The sequence below is a fragment of the Camelus ferus genome, chromosome 21 (genome assembly GCF_009834535.1).
Source record: "Camelus ferus isolate YT-003-E chromosome 21, BCGSAC_Cfer_1.0, whole genome shotgun sequence".
NCBI classification, from domain to species: domain Eukaryota; kingdom Metazoa; phylum Chordata; class Mammalia; order Artiodactyla; family Camelidae; genus Camelus; species Camelus ferus.
Window position 1 is genome coordinate 23,543,776 of NC_045716.1, and position 8,449 is coordinate 23,552,224.

The following is an 8,449-nucleotide window of genomic DNA, read 5'->3' on the forward strand; positions in this document are numbered from 1 at the left end:
ATCCAGTCCAAAATCTCCTCCTGGCTCTTTTCCCTTCCCCACTACACTGTGGCCATAGACCTTCAGGTGGTATTTGCCTAGTTATTAGCACTGAGTAAACACAACCTTAGTTAGAAAAATACCCCAATCACACGTGTCCATCTGTCCCAGCCACCTGGGTCTAAAGGTTCCACAAATGCCAGAAGCATCTTTCCTGCCTATGCCTCTCATTCCCCACACCCAGAAGAAAAAGGAGAGTGATGCAGAGGGTGGAAATACATCCCCGTCCAGGGGACCAAACACCTGGGTTCCAGTCACATCTCTGCTATAGACTTGCTGGGTAACCTTACAAAGTCAACCTGCCCACCCCGACTTTGGCCTCCATGTCCTCACTGACACCAGGAAGGGCCAGCTCACTTGAAGCTGAAGGCACTTTGCAGGGCTCTCCTTCTGCATCTGCCTGCTGGCTATGTTCTGCCTTCTCCTCCCTTCTGCCTTCGCCTCTCCCCAACCTCCTCCCTCGCTGTTCCACTTGGAGACTTACCAGACCCTGGCTTCACTGGAAGATTCAATCAGTTTTCCAACTGGAATGGGCCACCTGCTAGGCAGTAGTGGACTGAGCAGTGTCCAGCCACAGAACCTTTTATAGATGCTAATTAGGCGCTGGCTCTTGGGAGGGGCGCATTTCCCAATAGACTGACACTCAGCTGACACTCACATCCCAGAGACATTCATCACTCAGGTAGCACCGTAGGTGGTGCACGTGGATATTCAAGTCACCTCACAGAGGTGCCAGGATTGCCGAGGCCTGTTTACTTTCCAAACAGGACCCTATTCACAGCTGGGAGGGCTGTGTATGTGCCAAGACAAGGCACAGGGGCTCCAGTGAGAGGAGGTCTGGACCCTTTCCTGGGACTTGTTCTCTTTGCCCTTACACAAACACGCGCACACACACACACCCTGCTCCCCTGTTCACATGTGAATCCCAGTGCAGTCATCTAGGTGGTAGTTTGTAGTCCACTTGTTATCTTGGTTCGCATCTCTTTGGCTCTTGGTCCTTAGTCCCTCAGGGCAGGGTGGTGGACTGTGTGAAAAGCCTGTTAGGTTTTATCCAGATTGGGTTTGAGTGAAGATGATGGAGGAGATGCCCCTATGGGAATTCCTTTGGCAATTTCTGTCTGTCACTGGAGACAAGAAGAAAAACCCAGTCAAAGTGGTGGAACTGTTAAGACCAGAAAAGCTGTGAATATAGTCAGGTTACCATATCTCCATACAGCCCTGGTGGGCCTAGAAAGAAAAAAAAGCTTGTGCAGAGTGCTCGTCCAACAAAGCCACCCTGCGGGATGCTCTGATCCTCACTCCACCCCAAATTTTCTTTGAAAATTAGTTCTCCCTGGGTCCACCACCCAATGTAAAGGGAGGGAAGGAAGGAAGGAAGGGAGGGAGGGAGGGAAGGAGGGAGGGGGGGAGAGAGAGAGAAAGAGAGAGAAAGAAAGAAAAGAAAGAAAGAAAGAAAGAAAGAAGAAAGAAAGAAAGAAGAAAGAAAGAAAGAAAGAAAGAAAGAAAGAAAGAAAGAAAGGAAGGAAGGAAGGAAGGAAGGAAGGAAGGAAGGAAGAAAGAAAGAAAGAAGGAAGGAAGGAAGGAAGGAAGGAAGGAAGGAAGGAAGAAAAAGAAAAGAAGGAAAAGAAGGGAGGTAGGGGGCAAAGAAAGGGAGAGAGGGAAGGAGGGAGGGAGGGAAGGATGAAGGGAGGGAGGAAAGGAGTCCTTTCCTGAGGTCCAAAGTGTCCATGAAAATGGTACCTTTAGAACAACTAACTTTTAACAATTGGGAGAGACTTTGGCAGTCAACTGGTTTCAAAACTGTTTCTTAATCAATGCAACTGCCCGTGAATGTGAGATAAAAGAGAAACCCAAGACTAAAAATTCAAAAATTGATGATGAGACTTAGGTTTGGGAGTGAGTGAGCTGGGAGTGGCATGAGGGAGCAGACAAGAAAAGGTGGGTCACAAAAGATGCCAGTTTCGTTTAAGATGGCTTTAGAACCCGATTACCCAGTTGCATGTACCTGGGGCAGCCTGTTGGTGAGTACAGATGAGACATTCAAGAGGTGAGGTCAGTATTAGAAGAGAGAAGGAAGTAATTTAAGTGTCAAGATGGGGACAGGATCTCCTCTGGGAGATGACAGAGGCAAGTATGTGCTCGTTATATGGACCTGCTCTAGCCTCGTATATTAACTGACTTGCCCGTCACTGTTAAATGTTATCAAAGGAAGGGCTAATTGTTCATCTTGTACATAAAAGGCTGATTCAGAATGATCATTTGTGAGTCTTTCCTGAAGGAATCAGTCTATTCCTAAAGGAAATAGAAAACCCAGCACAGTGACCGAACCCCCCAGCTCCCCCTTCTATTCCACCCCACCCCCACCCCCTGCCACCACCACCACACACACCACAAGGAGAGAGTCTTTGGTAGAGGAAGGACTTTCAGACCCAAACTTGGGCTTCCAGGAGCCAGGGGAAATGGGTTCAGACATTCCATCCTGCCTCCTAACCTCACTCTCCCAGGAAGTAACCCTCCACCAGCTCTGCTCTCTAGTCATATGATGGAAGTACCTGGGATTACAATAACCAGAAAAGTAAAGGTGTTCATTCATTGGAGCCCAGAATGAGCACTTTAGGTGATCTTATTGCCCAAAATTAGGAAATAAAGTCTTTTTTAAACTATCACCCATGCTTGAAGGAAATGTTCTGTGAGCCATCTCACTGTGACCTTTCTAGGTACCACCATCTCCTCTCGGAAAACCTGCTCCCAACACTTCTCATACGAATCTCGTATCAGAGTAAAGGTCTTGGACATGATTCTTTCCTTCAAACATAAAGTTCCCACCTTCAGATCATAAAAGGGAATAATGTTTCCCAGAAGTCTAAGTACCTTCAGTGCTGAAACCTGTTTCCCAAACTGAATTTTTAAGTGTTCGCTTGCATTTAAGAGAAGGGAAGGGAGGACGGCTTGATGCAGGGGGTGAGGAGTGAGAGAGGTGAACAAAATCCTCAGGGGGCAGTGACATCAGGAATAAAAGACTTTATTGTTACAGAGAAAATAGCTTCATAACCCAACTCCGACACCAAGTCCCCCAAAGAACTGTATCTGAGGGGAATCGGGCCAGTGAACACGAGAGACCAGACCGCTAGCCCTCACAGCGGAACGAACACGGGCAGGAAGAAGACGGAAACTCAAAGCATCTCAGAGGCCCTTGCATTCTCTTCTGCTGTCCCAAACCAGGAGAAGAGATGTCTCAGGCTGGGCGGGTCGCGGGGACTTGGGCTCCTGCAGTGTTGCTCCTCGGTGGTCCTCATGGCCCAGGTCAGCAGCCGGAGCAGCAGCCAGAGCCCCCAGAGCAGGAGCTGGAGCCCCCAGAGCACGAGCTGGAGCCCCCGGAGCAGCAGCTGGAGCCCACAGAGCACAAGCTGGATCCCCCAGAGCAACAGCCAGAGCCACTACCACTACCACAGCAGCCAGAACTCTGGTGTCGGCGTCGAAGAGATCGGCGAAGCTTGTGGTGGCTCAGGCTGCAGCCGCCACCCCCAGAGCCACAGCAGCCCCCAGAACTGGAGCCACAGCAGGAAGAGACTGGGGGGCACTTGGGGGGGCACTTAGGGGCAGGGCTCTTGGTGCACTTGGGGGGGCACTTAGGAGTACACTTCGGGGGACATTTTGGGGGACACTTGGGAGGGGGCTGGCACTGCTGCTGGCTTTGCTGGCAGGACATCTCAGCGGGAGCTGAATGAAACTGGAAGAAAATACAGAAGTTTTAAGTTTAACTAGCCCAAGATAACTTCCTTACGTTTGAAACTGAACCCTGAACTCACAAGATTTCTTCTTTCTGATGATCGGATTTTTAAAACCCAGTCTCCCCAAATGAGTTACAAGAAATAGGCAAAATGTTTCAACCTAGGAACTCCATAATTTCAAATGATTATTTTTGCAATTTCAAAAAAGTTGACAATCTTTTTTTCCCTTCCCCCAATTCTCCCTCCCGTTCCAGCAGAGCCCTGCCTGCCAAATCCACATTTCTCCTTGTCTTTCTTCAGTATGGTCATCAGCTTCTCTCTGCTGCAACCCCAGCACCAAGAGTCCCTCCTGCTCCTTGAGATGCACCTTACCTGGTTCAGGCACTGGAGCAGATCACCCAGGAGGCAGGTGGACTGAGGTGCTGTCAGAATCTCCTGCCTTTTATACAGGTTCAGCTCTGACCTGGCATCAGATGATGCGGACCATGTGCTGATAGCTTCTTTCCCAAGGGGCACAGGTGACTACCCTCCACTCACATCCCAGGGACCCAATCCTCCCTCCATAAGCATGTCGAGTATTAACCCACAGGAAGATCCCCTGAGAATTGCTGGCCTCTAAGATAGTGAAGGAGCTTGGCTGATTGCACACAGTGACAGTCAATCCCACAGGCAGCTCTGCTATGCTCCCTATTTCCTAAGCTCGGTCAGTAGGGTTCTAGACCTCTGGGATGAAGAGAAGTTCTCTCTTCTCTTTGGCATGGGAAATGGAGGGGGAAATTCCCAACATGGGAAGTAAATGGACCTTTTGGGAATAAGGATAGAGATTCAAAATGTAATGCCAAGCCCAAGCTAATCTATATGATCTAATGCGACTTTTTCATTCTTAGCTGATGCCATAGGCTGGACTGAGAATGCTTGCTATCTCGAGATGCTGTTTTAGGCAGGGCTAGTGCCGATGGCCCGTGGTTGGGCTTCTGTCCTTACTTGAACTTGACCTACCAAAAGAACATACATATAGCAAGGGTTCAGCACCAACATTCCCTCTGAAAGGGAAGAATAAGTCTAGGAATGGCTTCTCTCTCCACATGTGGTCCTGAAGAAGGCACCTTTGGCCTGCCCAAGGTGAGATGGCAGGGCCCAGGTGTATGCTGAGGATGGAGCAGGAGAACTAGACTCAGGTGGAAACTGCCAGATGTGAGGCATCAGTTCTGGTCACCCTAAGGAAAGAGTGTCCAGCCCGTGAAGATGGTTTTTGTGTAAATGACCTGCTGATGGGGCTGTTGGGGGGAAGGGAGCAGGGACACACAGGGTTTGCAAGCCCGAGATGGGATCCAAAGCTTTTTTCCCTACCAATAGTATTCTGAGGGCAAGTTAGGGCCCCAGGAAAGTCCCCAACATCTGTTTAGCCAGAAAGGTAGCCAATATGGCCTGTTCACAAGGAAAGCTGCAGCGGCAGGAAGTAAGACAGGGAGAAACATACAGTATACCGCAGCCCTAAGCTGGACAGGGACGTGGGCTGGCTTGCAAATTCAGGCAAGTGATTTCATCATCACTGTAAAATGGGGCTAAAACAATTCCTAGCTCACTAAATAAGGAATTATAGTGTTCTTAGAACTGTGTCAGGGACTTAGTTCAAAATGCGAGTTTAATAAAAAAAACTTCTCATTATGGATTCTCTCGTAGCCATGAGAAAATACTTTTTAAATTTCAAATGACTGATCTGCCAGTTTTTGAAACCAAAACTATTTTTTGCACTATCAGAGCTTAGCCCCAATGCTTTCTGACAGAAAAACATAGTAATACAACTTACTTGTTCGTGGGGGATGAGATTATAAGAAAGCCTTGTCATTATGAAAAAATACAAACAGGAAGAATCTTAAATTCAATTGTGATCCCATCCTCTGAGTATTCTTAATGTTTTGTTACTTTCCTTCCAGTCTCTTTTTAAAATTTCATTCCAGTCTTTTCCACTATGTATATGTATATTTTTTAGTGATTTGTGTTTTGTTTGGGCTCTTCACAGTCTTTGATGAAGTTTTTTTTATACGTTTATCTTACTAACTTTTTTATTCGCTTACCTTACTAAATGTTTTTTTATACGTTTATCTTACTAACATTTTAACATAAACGTTTCCCAAGCTGTTCTTCATCCTTTGGAGGCATTCTTTTTGGCAGACATAGAACATTCCATGAAGGGCACAGACTCCACTTATGGGAGCGTGAGATCCAGGACCAGTCCCCAGCCCCAGCTCCCGGCTTGCAAGCCATGTGTCCTGGGACAAGTGACATGGGCTCTCTGTATCACTGTCCTCATCTGTGATGTGGTAAAGGTAATAGGTTTATCTCATAGGCTCCTTTGCAGACTGAGTGAGTTAACATCCATAAAACTCTTGGAATAGTGCCTGGCACATAATAAGCACTTAATGAATATTAAAAGTGAAACCTGATGAGTTGCCACTTCTAAATGCTCAATAAAGACCACCAGGTGGGGAACCAGGGAGGGTGCTTTGGCTGTGAGAGCTCTGTGCATCAGGGGATCCAGCTCACCCCCCATTGCTGAGAAATATAAGAAAGGATCTGAATTTCTGGAAAAAGAGGCCCAACAGAAATTAAAGGAATTATTCATTTAATACAGGGTGTGATGAATTCTAAAATGAACATGTCCATCCCTCTTTTTCTTGACATTAGTTGGGTATGTGTCCACATAGCCGATTCACAGTAAGGTCTGAGTGCAGGGACCTCTAAAGGGTCTAGTTTAGTGCTTTGTAGGTAGTTGACACTCAATTCTCTTTTCCTTGTTCAGTTTCATTTGCTATTCGGTAAGGAGGATGAGTGCCTCCAATAAATCTGAACCCAGATTTTCACTGACCAATTCCAGACCTTTCATGGAATATACAATAGACAATGTGGAAAGGACTTTGGCCATCATTCAGAGACAGTGGTTCTCAACCCCACTGAGGCCTGGGCACTGACAGTTTCCAAAAGTTCACTGGTGGTTTTGATGTGCAGTCGGGAATCACTGATTGAAGCCACGTCCCTTATTTTGCAGATGAGAAAACTGAGGCTCAGAGATGGAAAGAGGCTTGTCCCAGATCACACAGGGACTTAGAACCAGAGCAGGAACTCGGATCCTGCTATGAGCCCGCTCTCCATCGCAACACCATGCCTCTTGAATATTTTATTTCTTCTTGTTTGATTTTTTTCTAGCAAGCTTTATTTTATATAACTTCCTTGTTAAAAATGCTACTGAAGTTGGGGTGAAAATAGTAGTAAACATGGTGAATCATTGTCCGAATCTCATGTTTAGAAAAGCTGTAAGTCATCCTTACTGCTAGCTGCTCTAACTAACCAGGAATCAAGTACCTGTATCTGAAAGGCAGTGTCCTGCATCACCAGGGCTGGGCCATCTGGCAGGCCCAGAACTCTCTCCAGGGTGGCATCAAGGGTGGCACTCCCTTGATGACATTCCCTTGGCCCAGAAAGTCAGCCTTGTCCATGCTTTTGAGTTTATCAGTCCTGGTGGTGCTGAGTCACTGCAGCTCACTCACGGGAGACTGATGACGTCAATTCACAAAGAGAAACATGAGTATCAAATGTTGGCGTGATGGGTACATTCTCTTCCTGCAGGAAAACTTCTCAAAGAAGTCCAGTCATAATCTGGAGATGCTTGGTGAGTTGAGATTGCATAATGGCCTCAGGTTTGGATGGTGAACAAAACTAGATGTTCCCATCAGTCATCTGAACGTCTTCTGCGCTAGACAGATTAGGGTAATGCTGAAAACATCTGCTACCTGGCTGCCTTTCCTCTGGGCTCCTTTGTAGCTCAGCCCTCCCTCTGCTAGACCTTAGCCTGGGAAACTCCTCTGTGGGTGGACTTTGCTGAGGGCTGCCCTCATCCATTACGTGCTAATTTTGGAGTTTAACATTGGGAAGGAAATTGTCTTATTTTTACTGTTCACTATTGCCTTGCTGCACACACTGTAGTGAACAGAATACCTCTCCCCCCAAATATGGCTACATCCCGCTCCCCAGAGCCTGGGACTGTGTTACCGTCTACAACAGAAAGGACTTTGCAGATGTGATTAGCTTAAAGATTTTGAGATGGAGAGACTGTCTTGGATTATCCAAGCGGGCTCACTTAATCTTTTTTAAGAGGGAGGCAAGAGGGTCAATGCTGGAGGGAAGAGATGTGACAACAGCAGCAGAGGTTGGAGTGAAGCACTTTGAAAATGGCCCCAAGCCAAGGAATTGGAGCAGCCTCTAAAAGCTGGAAACAGCATGGAAAAGGGGTCTCCTTAGAGCCTCTAGGAAGAACGCAGCTCTGCCAGCACCTTCGTGTTAACCTGGAAAGATCCTCGTTGGACTTCTGACTGACCAAACTTGTTTTAAGTCCCTGAGTTTATGGTAATTTATCACAGCATCGATGGGGAGCTAATACATACACCTAGGTTTTAAAAGAATCTTCAAGTTTCATCTCTCTCTCCTTCTCAGTATAGGGGTAGGGGATTAAGTGTGCAAAATATTATGTACAAAATAAGCTGCAAGGATATATTGTACACCACAGGAAATATAGCCAATATTTTATGATCGCTATAACAGAGTATAACCTTTAAAAATTTTGGCTTGCTCTATGGTACACCTGTAACGCAATTTGCACACCAACTAAGTTCAATTTAAAA

At 46.7% G+C, this 8,449-nt stretch overlaps 1 long non-coding RNA gene across 1 annotated transcript; it reads right to left on the bottom strand.

Annotated features, from left to right (window-relative positions):
• Positions 1-3,045: 3,045 nt before the first annotated feature.
• LOC116658810 lies at positions 3,046-4,188 on the bottom strand. Its single transcript, XR_004314117.1, has 2 exons — positions 4,143-4,188; positions 3,046-3,769 (listed from the first exon to the last, which is right to left on the bottom strand). It is a non-coding gene; the product is annotated as an uncharacterized LOC116658810 (long non-coding RNA).
• Positions 4,189-8,449: the final 4,261 nt, after the last annotated feature.